This window comes from Pyrgilauda ruficollis, unplaced genomic scaffold, assembly GCF_017590135.1.
Source record: "Pyrgilauda ruficollis isolate IOZ18807 unplaced genomic scaffold, ASM1759013v1 scaffold24, whole genome shotgun sequence".
NCBI lineage: Eukaryota > Metazoa > Chordata > Aves > Passeriformes > Passeridae > Pyrgilauda > Pyrgilauda ruficollis.
In genome coordinates, this window is record NW_024523648.1 from 11590417 (window position 1) to 11610008 (window position 19592).

The 19592-nt window shown below is 36.9% G+C and overlaps 1 protein-coding gene across 6 annotated transcripts in view; it reads left to right on the forward strand.

Moving 5' to 3' along the window:
- The window catches only part of ZDHHC14 (zinc finger DHHC-type palmitoyltransferase 14), a 93799-nt gene that overhangs the window by 32760 nt on the left and 41447 nt on the right, over positions 1 to 19592 (forward strand). The gene's annotated exons all lie outside the window — the stretch shown is intronic.

Genomic DNA, 19592 nt, shown 5'->3' on the forward strand with positions numbered 1-19592 from the left:
ATTTTCCTTCCTCAGATTTCTCAAATTCCCCTGCACTAGCTAATGCCTGTGTCACCTGTCTTTGTTCTTCAGAGATAAAACTTCTAATTAGATTTTGGATTGCTCCATAGCTAGATACAGTTACACTGGAAGCACTTCAACGCTCCTTGGGACCATGAGGGTCAGAACACACGTGTATGTAGGTGTGTGTGCACACAGTTGTGTAAGGATGTATGCATGTGTGTCTCTGCAGACTTGTGTATGATACTAGATTCTTGTTCTTACTCAGGACAGGAAAAAATATTTTTATTCAATGACGTCTAGCAAATTCCTAGGGACTTGTGAGATTTACACGTGCAGCTATTTCAGAAGAGTTTAGAGTTTGTACAAATTCTGTGACTCTGCATGAGGGGATGGATTTTTGTGCAAAACATCTTTAATTCCCTGTTTTGCCTGGGAAAACAGGGAATTAAAGATGTTAGGGAGCTATATAGGAAGCTTCTTATTATGGTGAGAAATCAAGATGCTTATAATTTCATATACACAATTCAGGTATCTAATCTCAGTTGCAAGTCCTTGGCCATCGCCTTTGGAAGCTTTAATAGAAGACTAATTTTAAATTTCTGTAGCTAAAAAACTCTTAAAGTCTGGATGATACTTAACATGATGTGTTGTGGAGTATTTGATGTATCCTGTTACTGTATCTGGTATGTGACTGCCAGCTTTTCTGATTGCTTTGGTAGCAGCATGATGTAATGGTGTGCTGAGAGTGAAATTAGTGTTATTTATAATGAACATTTATTTCTAAGCTTTTAGTAGTTGTATTTAGCAATACTATGAGTAAAAATAACATTTTGAAGTGGTTTTGAGGAAGCAAAATGAAATATTGAGGCAAAATGATGACTTAATGGCTTACTGCTTTACAATAGTGGCTGCTATTACAGCAGGATTTTTTCAAGTAGCAGTGAGACAGCAAATGTAGTACTAGAAAAAAAGACCTTAAATCTGTTTGTGTTGGCTGTCTGCTGGCGATGAATTTCATGCTCAGCCAGAGAATATCAAAGTGAGTGGCTGTAAAAACCCTTGCAAAGCCTTGGCAAAGGTTGAATATGAAAACAGGTATCGAAAGAATAGTAAACTTCAGAAGTTTTGGGGAAATACTAGTGTTTGTTTCCAAGAGTGAGGCAGCAGTTTCTTCAGGTTACTGTTACCAGAAGAGAGCAATGAAGTTCTTAATCCACTCCCACCGCTGTGCCTATGGCACTTTACTCTCCCGTGCTCCGGTTCTGATGCTCCATGGACAATGCTGTGATTTCCTGCAGTAGCTGGTGCAGCTGGAATCACCCTTTGCCATCCCTTTGCCATCCCTTCATCTGCAGAGGGAGCTGGGCTGGCTCCCAAGGAGGTTGGCATGGGTGGGGAGCAGGACTGGGCAGTGCAAGGGGGTGTGGGCAGAGCAGGACTAATTGACTCCTTCTGTCACACGGAGTCCTACCTTTGTCTGTAATCTTTCTGCTTTTTCATGCTACGGGGCAGTCATTTTCCAAATGCACCCTGCATTAAAGTTCTAATTTTGTGCATTTGAAAACCACATTGCTGGTGTGTCCTACCAAAGCTGCTCTGCAAGGGATCAGATTTCCTTGATCTCTGGCTGATGGGGTTTTTTTTAGGACTTGCAGATTTTAGACCTCACCTTTTAAACATATCTTTTCCCACTTGCACATTACAGTGACTTAAAATTCTTTTTACTGAAGTTGGACTTTTTAGACTTCATATTTTGCATATCTTATCAATATGCCTATTGTAACTTATAAATACTCTGAATTTCTTACAAACTGTCTGCACTAATCCTTTCTTGTGAAGCTTTCAGTACAAAATGTTAACATAATTTTCTGCCTCAGCTCCTGGTTGATCTTTTTTGAATGATATGCGTCTCTTAATGTAAGGATTAGTATTGGTTTCCTGTAAATTAAACAATTTAGATGAGGATAATTCTTTTGGCTAAAAGTCTTTTAAATGTGCAGCTTTAACATTATTATTAAAAGTTTTTTACAGACAGAATTTTACTATTTTTATACAAGTTAATCATTATTAAGAAGATTATTATTTAATATAAGTGAACTTTTTCCCAGGTTTTCAGGAGTTCATCAAGAATATATTTTTAGCTCTTAGCAAAAAAGTGTAAATTTGAATAACTGTAATCAAGCCTAGACTTTCCCTAAGTCACTTTACTTGCTATAGATCAAAGATACAGACTTTTACACGTTTTAGTTGGGGGTAATTTGCAAGTTCCATCACTTTCTGTTATCTGTAGATTGATTTACTATTATGTGTGCCTTGGGTTTTTTGTGTATGACTGAATTTATAATTTTTCTTCTTTTTTTTCCTGAATTTTTTTTTCTTTGAAAATTGGATTTAAACAGCTGTTTTCAGTGAAGCTACTTCATATCTTTTCTTAAAACAAAGTTGCTTCATAGCAGCCCTTTTAATAAATTAGGGTTGTTCACTGTAGTACTAATCTGGGATCAGTACTCTGCTTTTAAAAAGTGTACTAATTTGAGAAAAAAATCACTGAAGCACACTGTCAAGTAGAGGGTCAACCACTTCATGTTGGCTTTTTGACTTACATGTGGAAAATGTAAATTGCCAAAGCAGCTGGGGTAAAAATGTGATTGTACTGGCAAATGCAGTGGACTGTGTTCTTCAGAAATTCCTCTCTATTCTTTGTCTTTTTTATTAATGGGTTATTCTGCTTTTGTGAGCTCCTGTTATGATTTAGATGAGGTAGAGGTTTTTGGCAATCTGGAGTAGAATAAGGGTTTGGGTCACTGTGCAGGTAATTTTGCGAAGAGTGTGGGACCTTGAATTATGCAATGTATGTCTGGGTAGGGCAAGAAGCAGGAATTTCTTTGTAAGTATTAGTATTTCACCTCAGTTGATCAGTAAATATGGAAAGAATAATAGTGGGAGATGAGACTTTCATTGTACTTTGTTTACTTTCTTCAGTTTGGTCTTTCAAAGTGTGTTCTAAAGCACTTTTTGTGGTCATTAAGGCAAATTCAGAGTTCTTGTCAGAATTGGTTTCAAAATGCAGTTATTTGTTGCTTGCTATTCATATGGTAACATATAACTACTTTCTTAGACTTGTTACAAAAGCTTCCTATTTAATTTCTGGTTTAATATGCTGCTTTATTCAGTTTTCTGGATTATCATTACCGTTATTTCGAATTTTTCACGTTGTATCTTCCAGGCTTCATATATTCAAATGCAAATGTCTGTTATTACTCTTCTGACCTCTCCTGCAAGAGTCATTCAGGTTCAGTTGTTTCATGAACTTTGCTGTAGCGACTGCAGTTCCCATCAATATTGGTTCCTCTGCTGTCCTTGTAGCTGGAGAATTCTTTAACCCTATGCTGTGTCTGTGTATCCAGCTTTCACATGCGTGTGGAAACCAAAACTCTGTTACTACTCTTTGGGACTCCAAAATCCAAAATCTGGGTACTGACTTCATGCAAAAACAAGTTTAAGTTAAAGCTTGTACACACAGGGAGAATCTGTATTTCCTTCCTAATGCCTCTGTTAGACATTTTTGCTTTGGTGAGTAGAATTACACATAAATTAACCTAAAGTGGATTGGGTGATTTACCTATAAAGGATAAAGCTGCTTCAGCTTGCTTACAGTCCTGCCTTTAATTAAGATGATGCAACTCTGAGTGCAAATGAGACATGATTAAATTCAAAGTGCAGTTAGTAGTGTCTTTCCATTCTGCTTCGTTAGACGAAGTGAAACAAAAGTGCCAAAAGAAGCATTGCTGGTTGAAATAATGCACAAATCTAGTCTTAAGTGTCACCTATGTAACACATGAAAGTCTGACTATATGAGGATTTTTATGAAGTGTATTTTTGTACTTCATCAACAAGATGGCTCTTGCTGGTCATTGCCACTGTGTTGACCCAATTTACTCAATATCATGTCCCTTAACAAAACTAGTGGTGGTGATGTGCAGGTAGTTAGTACAAATACTTTCAAGAAAAAAACGTTGTTAACTAAGGATTGTCTGTCTTTTGGATGTTTGTATTTCTTCAGGGATCTTTCTTTTCTTTTCTGAAGCTCCAGGCCATGCAAGGACATGTATTTTTGTATGGCATTCATCATTCACTGCACTGTTGGGTTTTGGTGGGTTTCTTTTTTCCCATTTCAGACTTTGCCATTGATTGCACAATCACAGAGTGAGCTGCAGGGCAGAGAGGGAAATGTACTTTCCTGTCATTCAAAATTTGCTTTTGTTGGAAAGGAAGAAGTGCTGAAAGGAACAAAAATGAAGCTATTCAGTTAGTGCTGCATTGAAAATGCCTTTCCCCCAAAAAATATTCTTTTCTCTTTTATTGTAGGTTTGTAGCACTGGAATATAGCTCTTTCCTGCCAGTTTGTGATAATTGAAACCACCGAGTTACAGCATCCCTCTGTATAAAGAGGCTCTCAGGTGTAGTCTCTGTAGTTGTTTCGCTACTGAGCAGAGGGAATTGTCTGGAGTCTGCAGTGTTGGAGCAGTGAAGCATTTGTCAGGTGCTGAGATAGTCTTATTACCTAAGTAGGAATAAAACAATTGGTTGCATTTTTATTTATAAGAGCTGTTTATCAGGATGTGTCCCTGGACAGGCATCTTCTAAAAGTTTAATTTCACTGTGAGCACAAGGTGCTGTTTTATGGCTGCTCTCCATGTCTCATGGTAATGTGCATGGTGGGTGGAAGCACAGCCAACACTCAGGACTCTTCAATAAGGACAACAGGAGAGGGCTGTGAACTAAGGAAAGCTGTTAGCTGTTTTGAAGGAAGGGATTTTGGTGCTTCCCAGCTCAAATGGTCAGTAAGCATCACTACTGAGTCCATTTGTAGTCCTGCTCCAGTGTTAATCCTTTCCCAATTTAGAGGTGTTTGTGTCATCTTAGAGATGGCACTGAGCATTTGGCTTTTGGATTAGGCTCATGTGATTCATTCTGTGTTTGCTGGAGTTGATTTAATCAACTCATACAGGCATTGGGAACAAATGGAGATTTGCTCAGTTTCTTAAGCAGAGATTTCTAACAGTAAATGCTGGAGAGACTGATGTGGAGATGTGCTTTTCTTGCAAGCAGAAGGTGCAAAATGCCTGATGTCAGTATTCAGGATTTAAAGAAGGAAAGTGAAAAATAAGGGAAGTTTGAAAATGTAGGAGGTCTTTTACCCATGGAATCATAGGATTCACTTATAATTTACTTAAGCCTAGAAATCATATAGTTATTTAAGTATTGTCACTAATTATGTGTTGTAGTGTGGAGAATATATATCAACACTAACAATTTAACTGTTGTTCTATCCCAAGAAGATTCCAGTTCTACTAAGTAAAATCATACAGCTAATATTTTTGCTTGGCACAAGAGGAACTTGCAAAGTAAACAAATTTTACATCAAGTAGCACTCTCATGTAATACCAACATTTTTTTTGTAATCCAGGATTCAGAGAACTGCTATATAACAAAATGAAAAACAAGAGAAAGGAGCAAAGTCAAACTTCCCTTGTTGCTGTGATGGTAATGATAGAATTTGCTTTGTAAATATAGTTCATATCTCTGCAGATGACAACCTATTTTAACTTAGATAAGTGTTTTGAAGAGCCTGAGTGGAATTGGAATTTCCGTTTCAAAAAAGTTTTGTCTGTAAAATTCTGTGGAATTCAAGAGCAAAATGTTGAAAGGGCTAGGGATTTTTATGTGCTTTGGCTTATTTCTTTGATCAGTCATCTCAATTATAAAGGGCTGGAGGTATTGCTTAATAGCACCTATTCATATTATCTCTGAATGTCTGATGCTTTCCTTTAAAGTTCAATATTACTACATAGTACTTACTATGCTGGAGTCAATCCTACGCTGTGCCTCAAATTAAATGGAGGTGTCTGATTTTTCCCTGAAAATATTTCAAAGCTTTTCTCTCTTGTAGCTGTGTTTACAGTTTAACTGAGTATTATTTGACATCTCTGAAAGTTGGTGATCATCTCTTTATTAGCAATCAACAATAAGTCACAGACAACTCTAAACAATGAAACCCAGCATTTTTAAAAACAAACAAGCAACCATCTCACTTCTCACCCTAGCACTTACTCCCTGGAACATTGTGTCAACACAAGGCAGGAGTGGAAATGACTAAGCAGGCTGAGAGGAAGAGGAGCTTCATCTGGACTCTCAACAAAAAGTTACTCTCAGCATGTTGGTGATGGAGGAAATTACTTTGGTCTGTATGGACTACTGTTATTCCTCACAGTAGCAAATAGATAATATCTGATTGCTTCAAGGCTCAGAACCTGAAATTCAGAAAGTCTAGGGCTTTTTTTTTTTGAAAGAAATTACTTTCTTGGAGCATGTTTTTTTCTCATTATCATTCACTCTACAGAAAAAAATAATTCACATATCTCTAGAAACTTTTTACCCCCCAGAACGTTGAAGTAATTTCCTTATTGTCTAAAATATTGACAAAGATGTGCTGCTTGTACTTGGAAAGAAACTTCCTAATGTGTCTGTCAGCATCAGGTTCCTACTAAATATATTTGAAAACCAGTAAAGTTCTTGTTTGCAGCTGAATTGTATCATTTTATAAAGCAAGATTAAAACTTACGAAGGACCAACACCTTGTCCATTTAGGAGAGTCTGGAACACTTTTGGCTTGATAAATTTTCTTAATTTTTTTGTAACCATCGTATTTTTTTAATGAGACAACTAATAATCGGCTTAGTAACATATGGAGTTTCTATTTTAAGTCCTCCTCTTTTTTCTTCCCCTGTTGTATTGTGTAAGCCAAGCAGTGTTTCCTGTTAGTAATTATTTGTATTTCAGTATTACCTAGAGATTCCAGCTGATTGCTTGCTGCTTAGACAGTATTTTTGTACAGTAGTGTCCATCAGGGTCCACTGGCAGCAAAAAAAAGTCCCCCAATAAAAATAAATAACCAGGGAAATTTTTATAATCATGAAGAATTTGGCACATAATTTTGTCTTGAATGTGTCCTGGATAGGTGTATGCTCCAAAAAAGGAGAGGGATCAGAGTGTGGTGAATTGCCTTTGCACAAGGTCACGCTACAGAATGCTAGCTGATCCAGGAAGCCAGCTTAACTGATTCCCGGTCTCCTGCCCCATGCACTGAACTGTTTCTGACCTCTATTGTAATGGGCCTCTCGTAGGTTGATCTGTCTCCTTTTTGAAAGAAAATAAAATATTATTTCATCAACCAAAACTGAAGTCCAATGCATACGTTCAGTGTCCTTCAAAAGAAACAAAAGAAGCAAAGATGGATTTTTTATTTAGCAACAGTTGGGGGATACAGTATTGTTTGTGCAATAGTCATTAGGTCTCCAGAGATTGTTTCCTAAGGACAGAAAAGCTGAGGAAGTGAAGGCATTGGCATGGTGTCGAAGCAGCTGCAGAGGGTTGGCTAAGCTACAAGCATCTGACTGCAGAGTAGTTCAAAAAATAAGGAAGGCTTCTTTGTTGTTTTGAAATGCTTATATAGTTTTAGCTAATTTTAGTATGAATATTATAATGTCATGTACAAAATAGAGATGATTGCACTGTAGTGTTGTAATGTAGCATATTAACAACTGGGAGGTTTACACCATATATTTCAAAAATATTTTCAGTACTTATTTTGTAATCTAGACACTTCCCTATACCAGCTTGACTCTAATAGACTGCTTCTGGCCAGTGATGCTATCAGGGCCTTTATTTGCCCTTTTGCTGATTACCTTGGCATAGAGATTTAATATTTAATTTAGATCTTCAGTACCATATGAGAAATACCTTGAGGTTTTTGTCACGGGCAGTGTGCCTGCAGATTTTCTAATTACTTTTGTCAATTGTATGTATGTTTCCATGAACAAGAGAGAAGTGGTTAATAAAGTACTAATGAATAAAACTCTCTCAAAGATTGGATTCATATTGGCACTAGGTCCTATTACAATTAGTGTTAATCGTGTTCCTAAATGCTGTCCTTTTCCTGGAACCTTATCCTAGGGGTAGGACAGACTTTCAGAACAAGTGTTTACTTTTTTTTTTCAGGTTACAGAAAAAATACAGCTGAAGATGCTATGAATAATTATCACTGCTGTTGAGAAGCAGCAGAATGTGTTCATGTTCAAAGAGGGAGATTTGTGCTGTCCTGAGGATGCTCACAGTGAGATGATCATACCCTCTGCGTAGTACATGAGCCTGAAACACAGGCCTGGCAGTGATTCTGGGTTGGCAGATGTGGACTGTTACATTTTAATGGCTCTTTAGCATTCTGACAGACTGAAAAATTGCAGAAAGCTCTTATCTTAGTGTTTCTCAGTGTTAGTGAGGATTCAGACACTAGTAATAGGGCTTATATGAATTTGTGGCTATGAATTTTAATTCAAGAGTAGGTGCATTAAAAATCTTTTAGGAGAATGAATACAGCTGTACTGGTGACTTGGTATTTGCTATGCTGCTTGCTCTTTTAAGGTTTGTAGCTTTTCTGAATAGGATAATTGCAGTCGTAGCTCTTGCATGTTTATTTCCCTCCAGACCTAGTATTTTCTGCATATTTTAAACAAGGTTGTTAGTATGTATTTGGGACATCGAGGTTATTAATGTTATATTGCAGTTTAGGACAAAAATGTAATGTTTCGTATTTAAATTAACATAAATTTGAAATAGAAGTTTCTCTCTAGATTAGAGTGTGGTTTAGGATAATGTCTTGTTTTTATAAGATGTGTAGCCTTCAGTCCTTTTTTCATCCATTCAGCAAAATCTCATTAGAATCTTCTGTATCCTTGTAAGCTTTGACTTCATGGACAGAATAAAAATGTATCTGACAAACTGTCAAATATGAGAAAAGAATGGAAGTGGCCTAGGAAAAAGGGGTTTTGTATACCTGCGAAGAAACACAAGCTTGTGCTCCTGGTCTGTCCTTTATTTGTAAATAGAAATTGCTTATTCTGCTGCAGTGTTAGATGTACACTTTGCTCTGTCATTTATTCACTGTGATCTTTAGTGTAATTTTTAGAACTAGGAGCAAGATGCACCAAGGTTGCTCCTTTCTGAACACTTGCAGACAGAAAATGCTATAAATCCCCATTATGTTGCTTCTTTTCATAGAAAAACTATTCAGAAACTGGGCACAAACCTGAAAACTCCTGAACTTTGTTGTCATGTAAGGGACACAGAAAGGAAGGAGGAGCGACACACTGGGCATATATCCTTTCATTTAGTGTAGCTATTTGAAGTGACACAAGCAGCATGCTTCTTAGTTCCATGTAGCTCGTGTCTTTGGCTGTAGTATGTTCTGCCAACCTGAAAGGCCAGCTTTACCACGGAGAAGAGATGTAATCAGAAGACAAGTTAGAAGAAGCTGTAGAAGGTTACCAAACTCTGGATCTTCCTCCTGATTATGGTCTGTTTGTGTTGCTGTGTATGAAGCCACTGATTAATGCAGGGTAGCAGCTTCTCTTTAAATTCAGTTGCAAATATCCTCAAATAAATTGGGACAATGGGCGAATGTTGTCAAATCTGCAGCTCTCCTCTGGTGCTGTAGCATGAAGAATGTGTGCATTCAGATTTGGCAAAAGAGCCCAGGCAGCTTCTCAGGCAGGAGAAAGTCTGAGGGACTGGCAAAGCAGCAAAATTTGTTAAAGAATGAAAACAACAGGGCAAAAGGTGGAGCTCATGATGTCAATTCTTGAAGGACTCAGTGAAGTAGGTTGGACATTGCTGATGTACATTTAGAGATGGTGCGCTACAGTGATGTAGGCTGTAATGTGATGTCATTTTGTACAGCCAATTGCAATCTTCATTTTATTTTAGCTTCTGTGCAATTGTTTTAGGTATTCAAAAGATTTCCATTTCTATTTAGCTTCGTGCCTTGCTGGTTTTCTGTTTATGTAAAAGTGCCAAAGTGAAGAGCAAGAGCTGGTGCGGTATTTGCATAGTTGAGAGTGATTGTGGAATGGTTTTTGTGTCAGCATCTGAAACTGGAAGGTGGACAGCAGAACATGTTTGACTGTGGAAAGATGGAGAATAAATCTTGCGTTGCAATTCCAGAGAGTATATTCTGGGAACAATGAAGTAACTGAGCTTCCCTCTGATTTTCATGGCTGGTTTGCCTTAGGGAGAGAGTTCACATCATTCCACTTGCAAAGCTGTCTGCTGATGTCTGTATAAACACTGGCAAAAAATGTATTCTTTCAGTGGGGATTGTGTCATATACAGGTGCTAACAAGTTGCATAATTGAAATGTTGGAAGAAGAAAAGAATTTGAAATTTATAGTCACAGTGGATGTAACAAAGACCTTTGCTTTACCTTCTTGTGACAATTTTTAGGAGTTTTGGCAGTCTGACAAAAATAGACAGATGTTAAACTGAAGAAATAAATTACACTTTCAAAGAAGTATAGCAGTAACACCCTGTGTTTGTTAATCTCCCCTATCTGAAATCCTATTTTAGTTTGCATTAAAATTAGGGGTAGTGATAATTACTGGACAAAATTGCATATTAGTTGGGAAAAGGCTTGAAAATCTCAATGAAACACTAGTAAAGGAAATTTGCATATGACAAAAAATTAAAACCGAGTGGGAATTTTGAATAAAATATTTTTAAGAAACTGTAAAAACTGGGCATTTCTTAGTTCATTTTACATTCAGATCTGGTTTATGCATTAGCAAACGAAATAATTGGTTAGTGTACGTCATGTAACTGTAAAGGAACTGTAGTACTTAGGTGACATTTGTGTGAAGAGCGTGGATTTTTTTTGTTTTTGCGCTTGCTATGGAATCTTCTGTGATACTCTGAACTTTAAACCATCCACAGGGATGATTTTCATCCTTAGTTTTAAATTTTTGAAGTAACATTTCTGTGATAAGTTTATTGTACTTTTCTGTGATCTGTATTTCTTCATGTAGCTGGCTTAAGAGAAAATGTGCTTGAATATGTTTTTTCTTATTTAGGTGGGTGATTTAATAATATTTATTTAATACAGAATTATTAATTATTAATCACCTAATTTAATATAGCATTGAGGTATGGTAGAAATAACTTCTGGTGAATTATAGAAGTGTTCAGAAAGAGAATATGAAATTAATAATTTTGGTCAATGGCTTTTCCCAAGAGGAAGGTGCCCCTTGGTGATGTGTTTGTGGAAGTACAGAGAAAAGTGTCATATAAATCAATTTTTTTTGTTTTTGTTTTCAATTTGAACATGCTTATCTAGGTTTGATAAGTATTTAACATAGAAGTCTAAAAAGAGCACTTAAATGTCTTCCAAAAAAAGGAAATATTCAGACTAAAGTGTTGCATTACTCAAACACTGGAAGCTTTTCTGTACACATCCTTGAAGGTAATTAAATGCTATGACATTGCTAAACTCTAGGAATTCAGAAGCAATCTTACATTTTAGTCTATTTCTTAGACTTTTCATGCCTGGGCTTCTGTGACTTGCACCCAAATCCCGGTTCTAAGGCAAAACAGTCAAAGGCTATTCCTAGTTGTTTCAATTATATTGCTAATCCAAATATTTGTAGTGGTGATGCTCTCTGTGTAGATGAAGCGCTGTGTGCTTTATTTTTTCTATGAAATAAATGATTTGCCTCAAGCTGGTCTTTGCAAGTTGATATATTTAAACTGACCCATTTTTAGATATGGAGATCTGGCACTGCTTTGGAATCATGAGTGCAAATTAGTTGTTGGGTTTTTTTTTAGTCTGAAGTAGCCTGCAGTATGCCAGTCTGCCTCTCCAATGAGTGCTTAGTGTGGGACAAGAGATTCACATGAGACTGTGAGGAGGCAGCAGGAGAAAGCAGGGATGCCATTTCAGGTAAAACTCCTCCAGCACTTGTGGAGACCCATGGCAGTGAAGTTACTACAAACAAGCCTCTTGAGTCTTTTTATGATCAAGTTGCTGAATTGCTCAGCTCTGCTTCTTTTGGGGAAGAGGTTAAGCTCTCTTGATTTTATCCTCCTCCTCGCTTTATGTTTCCAGTTGCTCTATTTATAACCATGTGATATATACTTTTGATATGTAGGGTGAGTAGCATTATCAGTTCTCCATTTTTTTAAGTAAAGGATCCCTAGGAAGTGCTGTATCTGCTTTTCAGTGAATATTCAAAGGCTTTTATTATAGTGGCTTTCACTGAGAAGTTAAGATTGTAAATATTTTTTCCTGTATTTTAGATGAAAGTTCATTTGTGTGTTCCATACAAAAGACTTGTGATACAGAGAACTGCAGAGGAAAGAAGAGTAAAAAAAATAGTAATCTAGGATAAATGAGTAGCTGTGTGGTGTTTAGATATCTGCCAGGTTAAATCAAGGCAATAAGATACTGGATCCACTATTCCTAAGACTATGATTGTGGGTGAGATTTCCATATAGCAGCTGAGTGGGTCTAGAAATCACAGCTGAACTTCATCCTGCCTTCTGTGTGTTCCTACCTGTTCTCTGGCACTCATTAATTGCACAGTGAATTAAATTGTTTTGGAAATGGATCAAACAGAAGATGAGTGTTTTTGGGAGTTTTTTGAGTTTGGTGGTCTTGGTTTTTTTTTAAATTTGGTGGTTTTGGTTCGTTTTGGAAAAGGGAACAGATGAAGAACAATTCTTCTGTTTTAGCTCAGCATTAGCCAGCTCATTTGTGCTATACAGGGTAAGTGAGAGTGGAGTGTGGCCAGAGATAGGGATTGCATTGACAGGCCTTTGCCCTTTAGCAAGAGCTGGGCTTTACATCTAGCTTTTAGACCTTATAGATTGGGGAGGGTGAAAACAAGCTATGGCTCATTGAAAGCTCAGAGTCCAATAACTGGCAGCAGCTTATTTGTGTGTGCTTCAGTTTCCAGAGGATGCTGTGAAAAATCACCTCGAAGCTCACACTCCTTCAGGGACTTAGTTGTGGAGTAAGGCATTTCCGTTTGTTTTGTCCCAGTTTTCATCTCAGTTCATTAGTACTTGGGATTAACCTGATGGTTTAGTTATAAAATCACATAACAGGAAATAATAAGAAGTAGTAAGGAAGCAATATGAAGCACAACAGGAAAGAAAGTGTTCTATATGGGCTGTTTAAAAGAAATTACAAGTTTATGTATTTAGTGGAATTCATTGATTGGTGGTCTTAGACTATGAAGACCAAACCTTGCACTTTGTGCAAAACTGGAAAATTTAAGTACAAATGTATTTTTAGTTTTTCAAGTAAGTAATTAGTCAGGGAACGGAAATAGAAATAAAGCAAGACTTCAATTTGCCGCATGTTTGGAAGCTATACCTTTTCTAAGTTTGTCTTTTGAGGCTATGTTATACTTGCATTGACTTTTCATAAGTCAGGCACTCGATGCATCTACCAGTTTGGTAGATATTTCACATTTTCTTACTACCTTGCTTGGAAATTTCTGGCCAACAGTTGATGGAATCATAGTTTCAAAAATAGTGCCTTGTAAAACAAAGATGTTCCTTATCTCTAGAACAAAGTAAAATATAATTGCCCTTGCAGGAGCTTCAGTAATCATATCTGTTTTGCAGACAGGTTCATTTTGCATTATGCATTTTATTTATTCCAGCTTTGAAGTTTGGCAGTGGATCGTTAGAGTTAATTCACATAGCAATAAAAATCGGGAGGTCATGCAAGGCTGTTACTTTGATTGTTGTATATCTGCTCGTTACTTGAGATCTTTACTTGTAGGTAGGAGAGAGTTTGTGGTTATATTCTACAATGTCCTAATCAACAGTGCTTGCTTTGCTTCATCTGAGCTCCTACATCCAAATCCAACCAGTGTAAATCTTATTTCAATGGTAATGCATTACAATTTAATGGAGTCAGTGGTGTAAGGAGTTCCATTGAATGCTTGCAGGTTTGAGCCAGAGGAGAGAGGTCTCTGAAGTCTTTCATTCTTGGTAATTGCTCATGGGTTTGAGCAGTTTTAAAGACTAAACTGCATTCAGTTTCTGCATGAAACTTTGAAGACCAGTTGTTGAGCTTTTGCTTTTCAGGGTAATGTTAAGCTAATTTTATTTTGTAATAGGTTGGAAAGAGCCTATGAAGCACTTACCTTGTTACATTTAAGGATCATGCTGGTTCAGTAATCTGCAGGATTTCATCATATTAATCTTCTTTGTTTTAAGTAACCATTTCTACATGGTGGTACAGGCTAGGACACTTAGTTACACACTAGAATCACTACTAGTTTATATATGTTTCCACTTTAAAATTACTTTCAATTAGAATTAATTTTAAATGGAGTTAGCCCCAAGAAATACAGCAAGTATCGAAAAAATAAGATGTATCTAATACTGTAAAACAGAGAATAAACTGTCAATGCCTCTCATCTGAATCCATTCAATAAATATGCCTTTCTGATTAAGACATAATATTTGAGATTATTAAGATGATGAGGAGGTAGTATTCTGGCTATTGCTTCTGTTCCTGTTGTCATTCTGCCTTTTGTTTAACAACTGTTCTGTTTTCCATAATCTTCACATGCTTGCAACATTCCAGATTTCCTGAATTTAAAATGAAGCAAATTGTCAGACGAGTGATTTTTGTCTTGTATTTTATCAAGTATGTTTTTGAAGTTGCTTTACCATTGTACAATGAGGGAGTATATTATTTAGAAAGACTGCTCAAAACAAATAATAATGAAGTAAATTAATTTTTTTAAAAGTAAATTTCAAATCCTATTGGAATTAGTCTGTGTGTTCCTTAATATCCCCTAAAACAATTCAATAGGGATTTTAAAAGCTGTACAAAAGAATGAAGCAGATGTGGGAAACTAATGCAAAACTTCCTTAGCTAATCTTATTAGGAATTTACATTACTTGGACTAATCTATACTCAAATTATACCACATTTTTTGTGCCAGCAACATGCTTCTGAAAAAACAAGTTAAAAGAAGGAAGCCTCCAAACCCCACAACAGTGAAAGTATTTCACTCTGATCATTCTCTTTGTCTTGTTTATCTTTATAAATTCTTTATCAGGCAGCAGCTTCCAAGGCCTTTGCTGTGCCCTCACGTTTTGCCCATCTTTGTCTTCCTCTGCCCGTGTGCTCTTCATGCATGTCCTTGGCTGCACTGGCAACTTATCATTAGAAAAATAAGTTATAAGCTATTTTTGTTCTGCTAGCCCAGAGTCTTGCTTTGCCTTTAATCTGTCTATATATGGGTATTCTGTTGCCATCTCTAAATTGGAAGAGGTCAAGGTTAGAACATGGTTTCAAAGGAGGATGTGGTCTGAATGAAAACCTTACTGAAAACTGCTGAAACTGAGGTCTCCTCCCACTGTCCAAAATTCCCTCTCCCTGTAGTTTTTGTGTGTGCTTCTTTTTCCTTTGCTTTGTGCTTATATCCTTTTCAGGTTCATGTTTGGTTTGTTAGACAGAAAGAGCAGTCAACTAAATGGTGTTATTTTCATACAATTTAGTAAACTAACTTCATTCACAAAAGAACATAATGAAGATTTGTGTTGGCATAAGGGCAGAAGTTTGGGACAGTGGCTTGGAGCAATGATGCAGTGGAATTGAAAGGAAGGGTAAGCTGAGAAGAGCCATAAATAAGAGTGGAAGGAGAAACAACAAACCCCTTGGGCCAGTTTAAAGAAAGCAGCTCTGTCTCATTCAGATGTTAACTTGTAACACGTGGAGCTGAACCCAGGGTGCCCAGTGCCAGCCCTCTGCCTTCTGCTGGACATCACCTGCATGCCAATAGCCACTGGTATATTAAACAGGCAGTATGTGCAGAAATAGAAATGAAGATGATGTAGGAAAAGAAACAATTTTATTTCTTTATGTTACGTCACTCAACTATATTTATATTTTTCCTAGAGTACATATATTTTATGTCTGCTACAAAGAGTATATATTGATGAACAGCTTGACATAGAGTATCCTCTTAGCAGTCTTGCAAGCCAAGCTTGTAGGGCTTTTTTGTTTTAATTAGTGTAATTAAGTGTGATAGCTGTTTCATCTTTGCATTAAATTTGTACTTTTTTTTTTCTGTATGCCAACTGAGCAAATATTAATTTAAATCTTCAATGTATAAAACCCTGGGGGTTTTGTTGTTTTGGTTTTTTTTTTTTTTTTTTTTTAATACAGGCTCAGCCCCTCTTCAGATATCTCTACTGGATAGATTTGTCATTTACTGAGTCTCTCCATCAGTGAATAACTGCCAGGGAACCTTTCAGGAAAGTCATCATCTTTCCAGGAAAAGCCTTCAGGAGACTTCTTTCCTCCCCTTTTCTAATGACAATGCTTGGAAGTTGTAGGACTCTGACTGTGCTCCTCAGCGCAGTTTCTAGATGCATTTTTCTGCTGATCTCAGTAGCCACAGGGAGTATGGTTACACAGTTACGAGGGCTGCTGGGTGGTAAGAGTTGCTTTTGTGCTTCCCCTGCATCCTTTGTTCACAGGGGTGATGCTTGATAATTATCTCTTCTGTGCCAGGGTGTTTTTATTTTTATCGAGCTGTGACAGACTAGTCTTCCACCAGATTTTGTTTCCCTCCTACACTCATGCAGACTTTCACATGATGCTTCAAAAAAGCAGCTGAGAAGCCAAGCAAAAAGCAGGACTAAAAGTATCAAAGTTCTCAATTAATTCAAAACTTCAAGTTATATTAGTGTTTGCTGTATATGGATCCAAACATTCTTGTTTGAAAAAGCAATTTTCACAGTAACAGTTTCTAACAGGGTCTGTGGTCTAGAAATATTTTCTAAAAATATGTTTTCTGGGATAGACCTAGTCAATGCTTGCTGTCCTTACAGATGCTGATTTAAAGCAACTGTTTTACCCTAAGATGTAAACTGAGGATGTCAGTTCACATCTAATCGTCACCAAGTGCCACTTGGAAAAGGTTTGTCACTGCTTGCTCTGCAGTAAGACAGACATCTGTCCTGGAGCTCTCTGCTGTTTATCAAGGTGTTACTGGCAGTGGACAGGTCTCTGCACAGGGTTTCCCTTTGCAGGGAGAATTTTCAAATTTGCTGTCAGGAAATATCCACTAGTGTTTGCTTTTAAAAAAAAAATCACTGAAAATACCCTTCAAAAAAGATAATTCCTGTAATATCTGAGGGAAGCTGCTGCCTGAAGGGATACATCCTCAATTAAATTAAGTAAGGAATCTGGGCAAACATGAGGGATAATCTGTTTCTCTGTTCAGTATTTGACAATTTTAAAAGTAGTAACACTAGAAGTGTTTGAAATAATATTGACTTAATGTAGCAGTACAAATACATTTGTTACATAAGCATGCAAATATAAAATATATAAATATGCAAGTCTATTCCTACAGATTTTTTCACCATTTTCAGCTAAGATCCATGTTTTTAATTTGAAGGCACATTTAATAGATTTTTTGATAACTCAGGAGAAGTAAGTTTTTTTTTCCCCTTTTTTTAAACAAATGTGAAGAAAAAAGGTGTAATGGTATCTGCTGGTTTTTGTTTGGTTTAGTTTTTTTAGATTTATGTCACAAGTATTTCAAAAATTAATTGGATGTTTTTAAAGGAGAGATGTCGTCGAGCTCTCTGCGAGCCCATGTAATACTATATGGTCTGTACATAAATCAGATTGTATTAAATGGTCTTGCCCAGACTTACTGTCTGAATCTCTGTAAGGAGCTGCTGTAAGAAACTGGTTTCTCAGCTTGAAATAATTTTTTAATTGGTGGAATATTACTTGGTTGTTATTCCCAAAGATGCCATCTTCAGTCTTTTCTGCATTATTGCTGAATTAATTTCAAATCAAAGGTGGTAAAATACACATTGTTAAACCTTGAAAGCGACTTTAGGTGAAGCAGATTACCTCATACTTGCTTGTTGTGAAGATTATACAGGGCTTTGAGGGTGGGGATTTTTTCACTGTAGGTGGACTTGGTTCAGCAAGACAGAGAGAGATTTTTCCATGCTTTTTTACTATACTGAAAACATCACTTTTCAGCAATGTTGGGCTTAATTAGTATTTCAGTACATAAATTTTTTCTTTCTACCAATTTCATTTGAAATTAGTGTTAAAAGGAAACATGTTAGACTCATGATGGCCCTTAGTTTCCATCCTGTGAGTATCCGTGAGAATTTGTGTATGTAATGCCATTGCTGGTTTTGTGTTGGCAAGTGTTGAAATTGTACTGTGCCTACTGTGCTACCCTGAGATTATCTCACGCTGCCTTTCACACACATACAGCTCTTGTTTGGTCAACAGACTTCAGCACAATTGCAATTTCTTGGGTACGTGTAATGAATAATGCAATAGAAGAGTGAGAGAACTGTGCTATATTTAGCGTTCATTAATGTACACGTTCCCTCTAATCCTTTTAAAAATATGTTCTTGCAGCCTATTTGTACTCTTCTCTGAGCACATTACAGTGGTTTTGATTTCAGTAGTCCTTTGTGGCGAGAAATAAATTGAGCAGTAGGACATTCATGCAGTGTGAAAGCTTCTCTTTGGCTGTTCATTCTGACTGGCTTCTCCTGACATGAGAGGAGCAAGGCTTATAGCTACCAAGGCTTACATCTTGCTGCTGCTTCCTTTAGCTAGCACTGATATCATAAATCTGGGTCTTTGAAGATTTTCCTAAAAGCATACATTTGAAGGATGTTTCCTAGCATTTCAGCAGTCTGTTTGTTGTGTGAAACCCCAGTGTCTCTTGGGCCTCACCTTTTTTAATACCCAGGTATCTTCTTAATATTTTATAACTTGTGGCACCTCTAGTATTGCATTAATGTAGGGAGAGATGATTTCCACTTGTTATGGTGTACACCGTGTAATGCATATGGACTCACTGCATCCATTAAACCCTCTAGGTTTGGTGAAGCAGTCACATATTTTTAATAGGGTTATGCAGGGAGATAAATGCTTTCTACATGGCAGCTGGTATGAAAAGTGTTTCCATTCTCTCCCCATCCTGTTGCAGAAGTGATGGACAGTGGAGCTGACATTGTCATCACTTGCTTAGAGTTAACATTCCACTGAGGTTAACTGACTTGTAGTGCAAAAGCTTGCACGTCTGAATGATCATTTAAGTCAGTCAGCAGAAATAGGGAAGATAATGTTAATTAAATTTGATCGATACCTAGAAACTTTAGATGAAGCCCTAAGGCCTAGAACTTGTTGATTTTTGACTTGTGTTTTTAGGCTTATTTTATGACGTCTTACACAGGCAACAGGAGTACCTGAAGCCATCCTGGTATTCTACCCACACCTACTTAACATAAGGGCTATGAAGACAGTCTTCAGCCTGTGTGTTTTCTAAGATGGTGCTGCAGTGCTTCTGTAATATCCAAGTGTTCATATCCCTTCTTTTTGCAGAGCTGTAGAGATACTTATATTTGTGTATTGGTTGGATTCCAGAGTTTCTGTCCATTTTAATTTAGTCATATGTGAAGCATAGGGGAAAATTTGCTTAAACTTAAATTTGCTTAAATTTGCTTAATCCAGCCTTAAACTCTGCTTGTATATTGTAAATCTGGTAAACATAGAGCCATTTTTGCCCTGGTCATGGGCTGTTGATGTTGACATAGGCATGCCCCTGGATTGTTTGATCCCAGGTTTGTTGAACTGTTATTCGTATTCTTCTTACTTTGTAAATGAATAAACAAAT